A 16802-nucleotide genomic window follows, 5' to 3' on the forward strand; every position below is an offset into this window, starting at 1 on the left:
GAAAAGTCTCTCTAGAGCTGGGGGGGGGTGGTCACTGCATGTGTTTGTGCTAGGGGTGAGATCAGTGGGAGTTTCTATGTCTGGTGGGAGTAGAGGAGTGGAGGTGATTTTGTGGCTGGGGGGTAGCCAGGGATAGGTCATGGGGAGGCTGAGTGCCAGGGAAGAAGGGAGGTGTGGCTCAGGGTGTCTGTGCTGAGGGGTGATCGGTGCGGGGACAGTTGGGGGTGTATGCCAAGGAGAGAGGACGACAGGTTTGTGCTGGAAGATGGAAGGAGGTAGCCGAGGGGAGGTTATGGGGGCTGGGGATCAGGGTGTCTGTGCTGGGGGGGTGCCAGGGAAAGAGGGGGGTTATGCTGCAGGAATATTGGGGAGGGTGATAGCTGGGGGTATCCCAAGAAGGAGAGGGCTGTGTGGGGTGAGATGGGGGCTAGACAAGGATGTCCCAGGGAGGAGAGAGCTGTGCGGGGGGAGATGGTGGGGTGGATGGGTGCCCTGGGAGGAAGGGACTGTGTGAGGAGATATGGGGGATAGACGGAGTGCCCAGGGAGGAGGGGACTGTGTGGAGGGAGATGGATGTAGACAGGGGTGCCCCGGGAGGAGGGGACTGTGCAAGAAGAAGATGGCGATAGCAGGGGGAAGATGGGGATAACCATGGGGTGTCCTGGGAGGATGGGGCTGTGTGGGGGAAGATGGGGGTAGCGGGGGGAAGATGGGGGGTAGACAGGGGTGTCCTGGGAGGAGGGTGCTGTGCAAGGGGAATATGGGGGGGAGCGGGGGGAAGATGGGGGTAACCATGGGGTGTCCTGGGAGGACGGGGCTGTGTGGGGGAAGATGGGGGTAGCGGGGGGAAGATGGGGGTAACCAGGGGTGCCCAGGGAGGAGGGGGCTGTGCAAGCGGAAGATGGGGGTAGCGGGGGGAAGATGGGGGTAACCATGGGGTGTCCTGGGAGGACAGGGCTGTGTGGGGGAAGATGGGGGGTAACCAGGGGTGTCCCGGGAGGAGGGGGCTGTGTGGGGGGAGATGGGGGTAGTGGGGGGAAGATGGGGGTAACCAGGGGTGCCCAGGGAGGAGGGGGCTGTGTGGGAGGAGATGGAGGTAGCGGGGGGAAGATGGGGGTAACCAGGGGTGCCCAGGGAGGAGGGGGCTGTGTGGGGGGAGATGGGGTAGCGGGGGGAAGATGGGGGTAACCAGGGGTGCTCAGGGAGGAGGGGGCTGTGTGGAGGGAGATGCGGGTAGCGGGGAGAAGATGGGGGTAACCAGGGGTGTCCCGGGAGGAGGGGGCTGTGTGGGGGAAGATGGGGATAGCAGGGGGAAGATGGGGTAACCAGGGGTGCCCAGGGAGGAGGGGGCTGTGTGGGGGGTGATGGGGGCAGCGGGGGGAAGATGGGAATAACCAGGGGTGCCCAGGGAGGAGGGGGCTGTGTGGGGGGAGATGAGGTAGCGGGAGGAAGATGGGGGTAACCAGGGGTGCCCAGGGAGGAGGGGGCTGTGTGGGGGAAGATGGGGGCTAGCGGAGGGAAGATAGGGGTAACCAGGGGTGCCCAGGGAGGAGGGGGCTGTGTGGTGGGAGATGGGGGTAACCAGGGGTGCCCAGGGGGGAGGGGGCTGTGTGGGGGAGATGGGGGTAACCAGGGGTGCCCAGGGGGAGGGGGCTGTGTGGGGGAGATGGGGGTAACCAGGGGTGCCCGGGGGGGAGGGGGCTGTGTGGGGGGAGATGGGGTAGCGGGGGGGGAGATGGGGGTAACCAGGGGTGCCCGGGGGGGAGGGGGCTGTGTGGGGGGAGATGGGGTAGCGGGGGGGAGAGGGGGGTAACCAGGGGTGCCCGGGGGGGAGGGGGCTGTGTGGGGGGAGATGGGGTAGCGGGGGGGGGAGATGGGGGTAACCAGGGGTGCCCGGGGGGGAGGGGGCTGTGTGGGGGGAGATGGGGTAGCGGGGGGGAGAGGGGGGTAACCAGGGGTGCCCGGGGGGGAGGGGGCTGTGTGGGGGGAGATGGGGTAGCGGGGGGGAGAGGGGGGTAACCAGGGGTGCCCGGGGGAGGGGGCTGTGTGGGGGAGATGGGGGTAACCAGGGGTGCCCGGGGGAGGGGCCGTGCCGGGGGCAGGCGGGCGGGACCCGAGGGCCGTGCCCAGTGGGTCTCCACAGCCGCCTCCCCTCGCGCCCCCCGGCTCCTGCTGTCCCCCGGGCGGCAGGGGGCGGCGTTGGCCGGGCTCGGCGGCTCCGCTGCCTCCCTCCCTGCGCTGCGCATCGGAAACATGGCGGCGGCGAGGGACTGAGCAGCCCCAGGCTCGGCGGCCGCGCAGGTGAGGGGGCGGCGGGCGCGCGGCTCGGGCAGCGCCTGTGCCCGGGTTCTTCCGGGGAGCGCTCGGGCCAGCAGGCAGCGCCTGGGCTGCCTCGGGGCTGGGCGGGGAACCGGGCGCGCAGACACCCGGCCTGGCCCGGCCCGGCCCCCCGTCAGGGGCTCCCAGCGCGGGCCCGCCCGGCCGCCCGCCCGTCCCCAGGCCCCTGTCAGGCGGGCTGCGAGCGCCCAGCCTGGAGCGGTCCCTCCCCGGGATGGTGTCTGCCCCTGGCCCCGAGCGCAGGCCCAGTCTGGAGCCGCCTCCCCGAAGAACCCCAAGAGGGGGTGCAAAGGGCGACCCAGCCCAGGCTGGGGGGACCCTCACCTGGCCCAGGCTGTCCTGGAGAATCGCGGAGTTCTTCCAAACGGGAGTGTGGGGGCTGCAGAGCATTGCTCCATACATCAGTGTTTTCCTGACTTCCCACAGCCTTGAACCGACAGCCCTGTCTGTTCTGCCCCAGCACTTCCTAGATCTTGCTTGTGGCTTGTGTTGTTGCAGTTCTGACAGCAGCTCTGCCCTGTTGTCTTAACTCTGGGAAGATAAAAGAGCAGGACATGGAGACATCATTTTTCGTGCCATGGAAGTTAGCTAGTTTTCAGCCATAATTAAATGCAAAGCTTTTAAGGAGGGTGGGAGGTTTGTTTGTTTTTTACAAGAGAAGAGAGAAGGTCAAGCTGAGAACTCATGATTCCTTCCAGACTGTGACCCAGTCCTGTAGGATACTTCTGTTGGCAATCCCTATTGCCTTCGTGGATGCTCTGTTCAGGCATGGAAAAACTTGCAGGAGTGGGGCCTCTTTCTGTACTTACACTTTAATACTCTTTCTGTAAAAAAAAAAAAAAAGTTTAATATTTGTTGTGTGTATGTGCACTAGGCACTGCATGTCGTGTACATACATTATATGTATTGCACCGTTCTACACGGTAATTTAGTACCGTCTTGCTCAATTTCTGATGCTAGAGGAAGCCTAAAGTACAGTATAACAGCTGCCACCTGTTGCTTGATTGTCATTGCTACAGTGTGTGCTTCTGTATTATAGCCCTGATAGAGTTAAATTTCAGAAGGTGTTTGCTTTTGCTAAACTCCCAATATCTGACTAGTCAGAACTGAGTGTTATTTTTTTTTAAACCTAGGCGAGGCAGGATGGCCTTGTGGATAAAACTTCAGGCTTTCCTTTCTGGGACCAGGTTCAAGTCCAAAGCAAGACTCATAAAGAAATAAGTTGAACTGTATTAACACAGCCAGGGGAAGGGAATTTGGATGGAGCAAGCAGTGCAGTTGATGATTGGTTTGATATAGTTGTCATTTCAGTATTCTTCAGATTTGCTGGTGTTTTTGATATTTATTTGATCAACTGTGGGTATCAAAAGCTGGCTTAGAATCTAGAGTTTGCTGTGTTTTACTTAGCAAGATCTGCATATAGCTATCTAAAAAAAGCTTGGGCTGTTAGTAAAATATATTTCAGGGGGAAGATTGGAGGCGACCAGCTGCCTGTGACTTATTTATTGTTCTTTTTATTAATTTGGGGAGGTGCTCTGACAGTGTGAGGATGAGGGCCTTATAAGTGCTTAGTTAGATGGATGTATAAATTAATTCAGTAATAATACTTAGTGTTTATATGGCAGCTTTTATTCAAGGCTCTCAGAGTGCTTCATGGAAAATAATTATACCTCACAATCTCATGGAAAGTGGGTGAGTAGTATTATCCCTGGTTCACAGGAGGAGAAAAACAAGACAGCGAGAGGTGAAATGACCTGCCAAAGACAGTACAGTAACCAGCAGGCCACACTGTTGTCTTTTTAAACTGGGGAGATCACAGGAAATTCCCAGGCAGTTTTCTGCTTCTTTCTCTCTATGTGGATGCTTTGGGATGTTGCTGAAGTACTCCTCTCAATGTAGCACAATATAAAAATGAACAAGTAGAGGATGGTGCTGGAATATCTATCATTGAAAAATGTGGCCCCTTACTCCTGAGGCATTTCTGGTGTGACGTAAAGGGTAATCCCAGTGACTGGGCAGATAAATCCCATAATTACTATCCCTTGGGGCTTTTCTTTGTTTACCCTTTGAAAGGTATCTATAGGAAAACATCTGATCCTTCCACAACCCTCAGAATGATGCACTCTGACAGAACTGGAAGCAGAGCAAGAAAAGGTTTGAGACTGTTGTATAAATAGCAAGATGTTTAAAAATAAACATAGTGTCAAATTTGCTGCTGCATGTCATTGAGGTTTAGTTTACATTTTTTTTGAAGCTGCTGTGTAGAATTATGCCAGTATTTTCAAGTCTGAATGGTTAAGTCTTATTTTCAGAATTGCTGGGTACCTCAGCTTCCTTTGACCTCAGTGGAAGTTGTGGGTGTTCCGCACTTCTGAAAGTCAGGTCAATTATTTAGGTGCCTAAAATATGGAGATCAAAGCCTAACTTTAGGCTACTGAAGCTTGACTATTTTGGCCTTTGCAATATAGTATTGTTTACTTTTGTTGTTGTTGTTCATATGATAAATCCTGCCTCATACTGGCTAAAAAAATCCATGTGATGACAGTTTCTGTTTATCTTTTTGGAAATCGGTAACACTGGTCAGGAAGAGTGTTTATCAATCCAGTTTCATATATAAATAAGTACCTGCTAACTAGTTGCAGAGAGTCACCTCTCAAAAAAGGACAATAGCTTTTTCTGGACCTCCAGCTTCATTTTCCCATTTGAATGTGTGTTTCACACTTTTCCCATCCTGACCGTGATGAAGATTTCCAGATATTCTAGCTCAAGACATTTGGAACATAGTATGATCAACGCACCAAGGATTTTGTGATCGTCATCAAAGCCATATAGAATTTCACAAAGACAGTAAGGCTAGAACTCATCTCCTGCTCTGAAAACACAGATTTCTACCACTTGAGCTAAAGGACAGTTACCATTAGCTGTAGCATTATAAGATCTCTGACGCACACTTGGGTAATTCTAAAGCCATCCAATAGAGAGTGTGGTGCACATACTAATAAGTCAGTCCATTACAATAGGTAAGAGTGTATGTAACATAACAATACATATTTTTATTTGGTTTGGTTTTTTTGAACATCAAAGTTTGTTTTCCCTTGAGGCAGATATTGACCTCAAATTCTTCTTGGTCAGTATTTACCTCACAGCTCCATTAACCATAACTTTTCACTTCAGGAGGAGTCCATGTCTGTTGTTAATAACTTTATATTCTTATTTCAAAACAGCAAGCATGAGACTGAATTCACTTTATTAAAAAAAGAAAAAGAAACCTCTCCCCAAAAACCCACAAGATATGTCCAGAGGTTAGAGCAAAAGAGTGAGTCAGCCATTGCTGGCTCTATATCTTTGGGCAAGTTGTTTCACCCTCTCTGTCTTGGATTCCTGACGTATAAAATGGGGATAATACGTAACTTTGACTTAGCTGTCTGGAAGCAGTGTTTATCAAATGCCTTGACGTCCTTGGATGAAAGGTGCTGTAGAATGGCAAAGTGTTGGTATTCACCAACTAACTGACTTTTGAACTATGGGGAATATTTTTTGGGTTGGGAGGGGGGAGAAATGAGCTACACCTTTTATCTTTTTACTTTATGTAGAAGTAACACAAGAAAAGCTTGAGACAAAGGGGTGGAAAGAGCACTGATCAGATTTTGGGGGAAAACAATGAAGAAAGAAAACAGTAAAAGTGCATGTAAACAAACTAGTTGAGCATCCGTAGGGGAGAGGAGGACTGTAGCTCTGGATGGCCTTGTTTTATGCACCTTTAAAATGTGTGTGACTGCTGTCCTACAAAGCAGACCAAATATATGTTTTGTCAGGCTGCGAAATTCACATACCTGTGTGCTGAGCTGTGTTTTTATGCAGAGGCCTGTGCTTGTTACATGAACCACTCTTATTTTCAGAATCTGGAGCCATATGCTACCCGTTGCTAAGTATGTGAACTTGCACTTTGGTGCCATCATAACTGAGAATTTGATATGTCTGAGTTTCTCATAACATTAATATTTTCAACTTTGTCCGCTTCTTTTTCTTTTCTTGTCTATTTTTCCCATTGCACTGGGTATTCAGGGAATGCAGCTGAAATTCAGCTACATTTTTTGATGAGAAGGGCAAATTTTGAATCTGTTGGTTTTTAACTCTCCCATTTTTCAAGTTAGTGGAGAAGTTGGCCTCACTATGGACGGGGCTTCACCCATTTTGTGGATAGACAGGGAATCTCGGTTTGTAGGGTAGTCGATCTGTGATAAATTTGCCCAAAAGAGCAGAAGGATACTTCATGCTTTTACTGAGTTTTTCCTCATAATAAGTTTTAAATAATCCTCACAACTCCACTGTGCAGTAGGTAACAGGTCAGTATTATCTTTCCTTTGGTGATAAGGAAACTGAGGCACAGAGATCAATTGATTTGCCAAGGCCAGAGAAGGCATTTATGTCAGAGTTGAAAGTAAAACTCTGGAGTTCCTGTCTTCCAGGTCTGTGCTTGTGCCACTAGACCTAACACCTCTCTCTCTAAACTTTATTCATGCTGCCAATCAAATAGCATCAATATGGGGGGAGGGATAGCTCAGTGGTTTGAGCATTGGCCTGCTCAACCCATGATTGTGAGTTCAATCCTTGAGGGGGCCATTTAGGGATTGGGGCAAAAATCTATCTGGGGATTGGTCATGCTTTGAGCAGGGGGTTGGACTAGATGACCTCCTGAGGTCCCTTCCAACTCTGATATTCTGTGATTCTATGAATATGATCTAAATGCACAAACACTTTTTGCAAATGTCCGACAGCTGACCTGCTTAGTCCCTGTGGCTGTACTTTAATTAGCTTTTGTGCATGCCTGCATGACATAACATGAGGAATCCAGAAATCTCCTGGGGGGTTGTTTTTTGAGCTTTGCTATGTTACAGGAATGGAGCTGTTAGTGTCACTGCAAATATGTAAAACTCAGCTATCCTCCCATTCAGAAATACACAGTTCTTCTCCACTCTTGGTTCTCCTGACAATGTGCCAAAGACTGTGTGGGGCTCCTTCAGGTCAATATATTATCAAGGGAGCTGTTCCAATTCATGCATTGCTGGAGCCATATTTACTGCTGTTTGGAGAGCATGCTGAGGGCAGATGCAGTGCAATGCAATCCCAGTGGAATCGTTCTGGCTTCCCCCTAATGTGTTATTGATGTCTGTGGTGCTGGGAAGGACACTAGGAAGCGTAGTTATTTTGCAGCAAGGATTACAGCTGTGCATACTAGCTGCTTGTGTGTGTTAAAGGAAACATCTGGTGCTTCTTTCAGTTTTGGTGTCTGAACGCTGCAGTCCACATTGAAAACTGGGCTCTGCAAGTCCTGACCCAAAACTACGTTTGTATAGAACCCATAACAACATATCAGCCATGTCTCTCTTGCCTTCATGTAGTTCAACCATGGGGTTAATTAAACCATGAAGAGTATATGGCCAGTGGTTGATTAACCCTTAGAATGAGTGTCCTCATCCATAGAGTGTTGGGAGATCAGAGCTGTGAGAACTCTGCTTCAGTCTTTGTTTTCATCTACCTCCCCCTGGACAGCAGCCCTGCCATATTTCCTTTTTCAAAGCCATCTCTCCTTCCCAGCTCCAAATAAGTCATCATCTCCTCCGCCCCCAGCCCCTTGCATTCCAAATAGTAGTACACCTAGCGATTCACCTTTCCTGCTGCCAGAGAGCCTAATGCTCCCTATCCACTGTCTCTTGACAAGGGTACTAGCACATCCTCCCTGGGCCCTGTACCGGAAACTCTGCCTTTACCTGCCTTCCCAGTATCCCTGCTGTTTTCCAAGCAAAGAGCCAGCAAACAGAGGGAGGTGGAGCCCTGTATGAGGGCTGGCTGGGAAGAGGTATGTTCTCTGCAGGGGAATGTGGACCAGTAGGACTCACTCTAGGCAAGTATCCAGCTCTGGCACTGCCTTGCATTGGCCGGAAACATACTCTTCCCCAGAAACATACAAACAGCCCACCTCCTGCCATGCTGCTGCGTAGTAGTTGCCTTTAACTCTCTAGAACTGGCCAGTCCCCAGTGTTCAATGCTTGGAGATTAGCGTGTATCTCAAGGTTTACAGCATGTGGATCAGGCTAGACATTCTGAGCGAGCATTCCCTTTCCCATAATGTCTTTCTGGGAGACACTGTGGATTTTGTTCTTGGCAACTCACTTTCTGCAGCAACACCCACCACTGCAGAGGGTGAGATGTTTTTGTCTCTCTTCTTAGGGGGCATCTTTTTGATCAATCTTTGTCCCATCTTTTTACGTAACATGGGTTTTCTTGTTCAGTCACCACAGAGCTATAGGACTCTGCATGAGAAATGTTGCATGTTTGCATATTACATGAGGGGTGTGTATCTAGTCAATGGGATAGTGACCAGAAAGGGAAGATGATGGAGTTGGAATGAAGTGGTTACACAGAATCTCCTTTCTAAAAAATGATATTTTACAAAATGTAAATGGTCCTAGTGCTTGTGTTCCTGCTATCCATTGGCCACTCTTATTTATGCACTGACCCTGGGCTCTTTTGTCCTGTTCCTGCAAACTACAAGAACCACGTGAAAAACATCTCCACAGTTACTGTTCAACTAACGGGAGACTGCAAAGCTTTCAGCCTCAAACTTGCAATTTAAATTATGAATAAGTAAATTATGAATAATTAAATTCATTAAATTATGAATAATCTGATGAAGAAAGTCCTTTTTATCCTATGTATTTCTATAGATTTTAAATTCCCCCCACTATATTGCCAAGAAACTAGAGAGGAGAAAAAACTCTAAAATGTCAAAGCTATGTTGGCTTTGACTTACGCCTGCCACTTCTCTTACAGTGTTTCTAGTGCCTGCTTCTGGTTCTTGCACAGTATTATTTTGTTATTTATTGTATGCATTGCAGTAGCACAGAGGAGTCTCAGTCATGGACCTTATTGTGCTAATCACAGTAATTAACAGTCTTAGAATTCTGCTGACGTCATCAGTGATAGTGGCAGGTAAAGGTGAAACATATTTTATTAAAGCTGTATAGTGTGAACTGCTGTGTTACTTGATATTTTCATAGTCAAAATGCATATGGTTTTTATAAAGTTTTCAGGAAGTAATGTCCTTCATTAAACCAACAGGATGTCATTAAAAATTACACCTGGATGTTACTTCAAAACATGATCTAGTGTTACTACTGATAAAGCCATTGCTGGCGAGGAAACAACAGTAATGTTAGTCCTCACGAGACAATAATAAACATTTAAAATGAAGATATACTTTCTATGGAACCTTATGATTTACAGCTAACTGCCATCTGTGGATAAAGGAGGCTTTTATAACCTCTCTAAGGGAATATCATAACATCTGTATGTTTTTCAGGTCACTGGTTGATAATTTTTGTGCCACATTGAAATGAAATATATAAAACTGAAATAGCTTGAGATCCATTCTATAGTTGGAGGAAATAGGGATATTCTCCCAAACTCTGAGCACGAGAGTGAATTCCTTACTTGCAAAGCCAAAACAAGAGAGAGAGGGTGAAATCTTGGCCCTGTTGATATCAGTGAGAGTTTTGCCATTGACTTCAGCGTAGTTAGGATTTCATTTCAGATGTATTATTGTAGTGGAAGTATTGAGGCTCTCAGTAGTACATGTAGGCATTCATAATATGACTATACCACTTCTTCATTGTGTGTGTTCTGTGCAGTAGCATCTACTGAGTGCCTTCCACCAAAATGGAGACAGAATCATAGATTATTAGGGTTGGAAGGGACATATTTCTGGTATATTTTCCTAGATTAGATTTTCAGAGTGTTGGTCCATCCAACTTCATTAGCATCATTGTGGACTGTCTTGTGAGAAGCTGGAGCCACAATTGTACATGTTCATGGTAGCGAGTTTTCTCTTGTTGTTAGCTTTGGCAGTGGAAATCATTGCTATAGCAGTTTTCAGTGTCTGTAGGCCCTAAACAGTCATTCTTCTTCCGCTTTGCATATGCTCAATTTCCTGCAAAAACTTATTTCTTTGCTGTCCACATAGAGTATATCCATGTTATAACGCCATAACTCTTGGTATCTGCGGTAGCTTTGACAAGTGACTATTCTGCATACACTTCAGACAGATGTCCAAGCATTGGAGGCCCTTATACTCATTGACCTACTTTCTGTGGTGTTAGCTAGACTCCTGCATAACTGTGCATTATGAATTTAAGCATGTTCAGTGGTGCAGTTTGATATTTCAAAGTGACATAGCCTGTCCTGTATGCTCCACACAGGGTCCTGAGGTGTCAGCCACTGAAGCAAACACTGGAATCTGTGCTGGCAGCAGTATGTCAGCTTCCACCAGATGTTACTCTTTTTTTTAATTTGCATCTATCTGAATACCAGTTCAGAAGCAATGTCTCTCATGATTCCTAAGTTGTGCACCAAATCACTGGAGGTCAGAATGCTTTTAAGATCACTGCACTTGGCACAGTGTTCTGCATCTCTGTTGTCCATGAAGTCCTCACTGAAATGTTTGTGTAGTGGAGGATAGGCATTGGTGGTGCCTTTTATAGATACCTGATTTGATGTCATCCAGTGGATAGCAATGACAGCTTGTCAATACTCATCAACTGTGATCAACTATGTCTTTACACTCACAACTCTTGTTGAGTCCTTGATTCTTAGGAGTTACAAAGGACATCAAACTTGCTGAAGACTCTCTGTAGGTGACAGACCCCACTGTCTTGTCATGTCATGTTATATCTCCAGTCTGTGACTGCAGCAGTGCCAGATGAGGAGATTGCAATGAAGTCAAAACTACTCCACGCATTTCCCCCCCAGCATGGCAGTTTCTTCAACAGATGCAAACAAAATAGTTGCTCTGCTTCAGGAAGGCTTCAGTGAATTGACTATGCCTCAGACTGTCCCAAAGAATTTGATATTGTCCTTGCATTCAGCACCAGAAAGAAAGTGGTTTTAAAACTGGGTAGCCTCGTTATTGTTCTCAGTCTCACAGGAGGGCCAAGTGGTTGCTTGATGATCTTGATTTATCTATCATCACACTGAGCTTGCACTCTTCTGCATTGTTGAGACAGCTTTAATTTTCATTTACTGTGGTAAACATTCAGTGATACTAGCACATGCTGCCTCAGACTAAAGAACTCTTCTCATATTGAACCTGTTCAGTTACTGCATGTTCATGTCAGCTGAAATATCAGTAAATGCCCTCTTATATTTTGTGGTTTTATAAACTGTACAGAATATCTCGCAGGTTGTTGTAAGTCAAGCACTGTGCTGTGTAACAGTATATTTTTTCCTTGTTGGTCATACTCTGTGTGTTCTTTCGCAGCTACAGGATGAGATTTTGGTTGCTTGTGGTCATGGTTTTTTTTCATTGACATCTACTGCACTTACATTAGTCAAAGTAAGACTACGTAGAGCCACACTTCGTAGAGAATTGAGTGCCATGTGTGATTTATTTTTATTTTGGTCAGTTTCCAAACTCTTGTCCTTTCACACTCACAGAACAAACTAACTCCTTGATCCTTGCAATTAGTCCTGAGTAATCAGTTTGGGTTTTCTCACAGGGACTGGCTAAGAATTGCCATTCAGCGCTGTTCTGCTAGATGTGGTGTGTGCTGTTGGGATAGAGTAATTAAGTGGCACACAGGGACACTTGTTTTCTGTGTTGGAATCTTCAAGTATTGTTTGCGTGTTGCTGGACTTCTCTTCACACACAAACTCAACAGATTCCAGAGACAATTTCGCCTGTTTCAGTAGACTCAAGATGTTGAATTCTGGGATCCCAGCTTCCTAAGTAACAAGACAAACCAAAGTTAATTCTATGCAATATGAAATGCAAATAGCAATTGATAACAGAAATCTTCTCTGAGCTCATTTGGACTTCCCTGGACTGGTGCTGCTGCAGCTCCCTGTTTCTTCTCCCAAGAGGCATAGATGTATTACTACAGCTCTGTGTGACTGAGAAAATAAAATTAAGGTGTGTGTGTGTGTGTGTGTGTGTGTGTGTGTGTGTGTGTATGTATATACACATATACTCACTGGTTTTGCTCCCCCACTCTCTGGGGTCTGTCTGGGGTCCTCCAAGCTCCCCTTCTTCTCTTGGCTGGGCTCCGCTGTCATTGGCAGGGGCTCTGTTCTGGTGTGATCAGACTGTTGTCCTTGCTGCTCCTTCTGGTGAGATAATAGATTAGGCAAGGTCTAGTGTGTGAAAGTGTGGCATGGTTTCTGCTCTAGGCTTGTTGGGTGGGCTGTTCCCCTGTCCCCCTCCTGCTTTGTCAGGAGTTGGACTTCTGCATCTCTTCTGCCCTTGAAACAGCAACCGAGGCTCTCCTCTTTGGTATCAGCAATAGCAGGTCTGTCATCCGTTTGGCTCTGCTACATGCAATCAGGGACAGGCTGGTTCTGGCTACCTTGAATGGCTTCCACGCACCCCATGTGATACCCTAGCACCTACAATCATCTTCAGCATTTGCACTAACATCTCCCAGGTTCAAAAAAGAGATCTGGTACAAGGGTATTCTTTGAGTAGTGTCCCTGAGGGTACTCCATTTCAGGTGTGTGGAGATTTTTGGTAACAGTGCCCATTCAGCCTCCACACTTGCTCCAGACATTTTCATGCCCCGTTGTTTTATGTGGTATCTTCATTACCAGAGGTTTGCAACCATGGTAGCCCATTTGTTACAATCCTCTGCTAGTCTCTTTGTGGATGACTAGTCCTTTTCAATCTTCCCATCCATCCAACTTCATCCTACATCATCCATCCAACTTCTTTTTTTGCCTTGTGTTCTTCTGCCATCTGTTTTCACTTCCAGTGCCCATAAACATTCATCACCTGCTGAACCTCTTAAAATGTGCCCTGCAAATTGAAACTTTGTTTTCATAAGCTCTCTGACTAGCATTTGCTCGGTTCCAATAATTTCCAATGCTGTTTTGTTGGTTACCTGATCTATCCATGATATTTTCAGAATGCACGGATACATAAGGACACACATCTCGAAGAACTCCAGTTACTGCCCAAGGAGAGTAATCTCTCCTTTTCAGAGGTGAATCCTTGCCTCTGAAGGTTATATACCTGCTTGGTGTGGCAGAGCCTGGATTTCTTGGCTCCTGGGGCATGCACTAGGGCTCACTTTCCCTAGGCTTTCTCTGAGACAGTGATTTTGAATAAGAAGACTGAGTTGGAGAATTTTATTTGTGGTGAGTTGGAAGGGTTTTTGAGCCAAGAAATACTTCTGTATGTATCTCTAGGAAGAATGTGTAAGTTCCTGGAGTTTTGTTGGGGCTCTTTTGATTACGTTCAAATAATTAATTTAGTGGTATTCTGAATCATTTATATAGCACTGCTAATTTATATGCCACATTACACACTCCTGTATGTTCCCTGCCATGAACTTCACAGTTTAAATAAGACAGGGCCTGCAAAGCATAGGTGCAGGGTTTATTAAATGAAACAAAATTCCTTGAGCATGTGTGTTGAGTAGATACTTGGGGCGCAGTCCTACTCTCCTATTTGTATCTTTGCGCACGGGGTGTTGGGTTACCTCCTGTGTAGGGAGGACAGTCGCACGTTGGCATTCCACCTTGATGATGATATGGAGCCCAAATGTTTGTCTCATGCTTCCGTTTTAAAACAGTCTTCTAATATATAGTGCTGAAACTGCCTTCTAGATACTATTGCATGATTCTGCCTTCATAACACTCGAAGGCAGAATTGTATTTAAAGGACTCCAGTGAACCACATAGTAATTCCAGGGCAAACTGCAGGTTGTTTTGATTTATGCTTAAGATTTGGCATATGGCTCAATGCAAATTAAAACAGCTACATGATAGTAACTTTACAGTCATGACTGGCACCAAACTGGCCTCCTTGTTCAGTCTCATCTGAGTGCTTGGGGTATGAGTGAATTCCCCTGCTTCTTATAGACACAATCCCTCCAGGTTAGGTATAGAACTCACTGGCATGGGGCACAGTTTCACTGCTGCTGCTCAAGCTATTCCTGTTCTGTGGACACAGATCTTCATTCTTCAAGGCTGTTAGTCCCACCAGCATCAAACAAACTTCAATAAATGAAACTGAATTACAACCTGGATGTCCAGAGGCAGGGCCTGGGACTCAGGAAACATGGGTTCGGTTCTCTATTTTGTCCCTCCTTCCTGGGTGACCTCACACAAGTCACTTTGTCTCTCCATGCTTAATTCTTAATCTGTAAAATAATATTTGAGTGCCTCCTGGGTGTGCTGTGGGAATAAATATATTAAGATTGTGAGGTGCTCGGATGTTGCTGTAATGGAGGCCATCTAGGTACTTTTGATATCTCAGTGGTAAGAAAGACTGCTCCCTGGGACAGGAAGATTGGTGGATTGGCCTCTGCTGGACTGCAGCTGTGCTGGCAGGGCCCCACTGCAGCTAATAATGATTTGGGCCTAAGGTTACTGACAGCAGTGCCTCTGCAAAGCACTGTGAAACAGGAACCTGCTGCTTTTTCAAGAGCAGCTGAATGGATTTGTGGCAAGGAGGAGTCTTTGTGACCTTCCTTTCATATCTGGATCTGGCACTTGGGCACCTGTAACCCCAGGGAGGAGAAATGATAGGGCAATGCAAAGTGCTGGAAATCATTTAAGCAGCACAACCAAAGATGAAAAAATCTCCCCAGAGTAATTGAAAGACAGAGCTGCAGCCTCTGTAACCCTATCTACAGTAACAGTGGAATTCATTTTGTATGATTTGATTACTGAATCCCCTTCATGTCAGACAGTCTTCACAGTGGAGTGTTTCCCATCTCCAGGGCAACTGGAGGCAGATCTTTGCTCTGAACCTGGGCTTAGAACAGGGGTGGGTAAACTGTGGCCCGGGGCTGCATCTAACCCTCGAGCTCCTGCCAGGGAGCAGGGTCGGGGGCTTGGCCCCACTCAGTGCAGCTCCTGGAAGCAGCAACATGTCCCTCCTCCGACTCCTACGCGTAGCGGCATCCAGGGGCTAGGCACGCTGCCCCCACCCTGAGCGCCATCCCCACAGCTCCCATTGGCTGGGCGGTGCCTGCCGCATAAGAGCCAGACAGGGGACATGCTGTTGCTTCTGGGAGCTGCTTGAGGTAAGCGCTGCCTGGAGCCTGCATCCCTGACCACCTCCCACACCCTAACCCCCTGCCCCAGCCCTGATCCCCCACCTGTCCTCAAGCGCCTTGGTCCCAGCCCCTCGGTCCCAGCCCGTAGCACTGTCCTGCACTCCTAACTCCTCATCTGCAGCCCCACCCAAGACCCGACACCCCCAGCTGGAACCCTCTCGCACCCCAGCCCTCAATTTCCTGAGCATTTATGGTACACTATACGATTTCCATACCCAGATTTGGCCCTCGGGCCAAAAAGTTTGCCCACCGCTGGCTTAGAACCATCCCTCATTAGGGCTCTTCAGAATTCTCTACCTCCAAGCAGCAAAGAATCCTGTGGCACCTTATAGACTAACAGACGTTTTGGAGCATGAGCTTTCGTGGGTGAATACCCACTTCCTCAGATGCATGTAATGGAAATATCCAGGGGCAGGTATATATATGCTAGCAAGCAAGCTAGAGATAACGAGGTCGGTTCAATCAGGGAGGATGAGGCCCTGTTCTAGCAGTTGAGGTGTGAAAACCAAGAGAGGAGAAACTGGTTCTGTAATTGGCAAGCCATTCACAGTCTTTGTTCAATCCTGAGCTGATGGTGTCAAATTTGCAGATGAACTGAAGCTCAGCAGTTTCTCTTTGAAGTCTGGTCCTGAAGTTTTTTTGCTGCAGGATGGCTACAGGATTCTTTGCTGCTTTTACAGATCCAGACTAACACGGCTACCCTCTGAGGGCTTGTCTACATCAGAAAGTTGCAGCCCTGGTGAGGGAGTTACAGCGCTGCAACTTAGGAGGTGTACACATCTGCAGGGCACCACCAGCGCTGCAACTCCCTGTTTGCAGCGCTGGCCGTACTCCCGTTTTGTCTTGGGTGTAGAGGATCCAGCGCTGGTGATCAAGTATAGACACTTACCAGCGCTTTTCTTGACCTCCGTGGAATAAGCAGGTATCCCAGCATACCTGAGGAAGCCTCTGGTAATCAAACTGGTCTCCTTCCCCAGCTTGCTCTCGCGTTCCCCGAACCCCGAGCAAGCAGGTCTCCTTCCCTGAGGTTTGCTGGGTGGTTCGGGGAACGCGAGAGCAAACCGCGGCGAAGCTGGTCTCCTTCCCCAGCTTGCTCTCTTGTTCCCCGAACCCCCGAGCAAGCAGGTCTCCTTCCCTGCGGTTTGCAGGGTGGTTCGGGGAACGCGAGAGCAAACCGCGGCGAAGCTGGTCTCCTTCCCCGGTTTGCTCTCGTGTTCCCCGAACAAGCAGGTCTCCTTCCCTACGGTTTGCAGGGTGGTTCGGGGAACGCGAGAGCAAACCGCGGCGAAGCTGGTCTCCTTTCCCAGTTTGCTCTCTCGTTCCCCGAACCCCCGAGCAAGCAGGTCTCCT

The 16802-nt window shown here is 47.9% G+C and overlaps 1 protein-coding gene across 4 annotated transcripts in view; it reads left to right on the forward strand.

The window, feature by feature from the left end:
• Positions 1 to 2226: 2226 nt before the first annotated feature.
• The window catches only part of SCMH1 (Scm polycomb group protein homolog 1), a 111261-nt gene continuing 96685 nt past the window's right edge, over positions 2227 to 16802 (forward strand). For 3 of the 4 annotated variants that reach the window (XM_030538752.1, XM_030538755.1, XM_030538754.1), the window contains exon 1: positions 2227 to 2301. The gene's annotated coding sequence lies outside the window, so the exon portion shown is untranslated. Of the gene's footprint in view, positions 2302 to 4410; positions 4492 to 16802 lie in introns of all 4 variants that reach the window. The other variant, XM_030538753.1, reaches the window with a different exon arrangement.

This window comes from Gopherus evgoodei, chromosome 20 (assembly GCF_007399415.2).
Source record: "Gopherus evgoodei ecotype Sinaloan lineage chromosome 20, rGopEvg1_v1.p, whole genome shotgun sequence".
In the NCBI taxonomy this organism is placed as follows: Eukaryota; Metazoa; Chordata; order Testudines; family Testudinidae; genus Gopherus; species Gopherus evgoodei.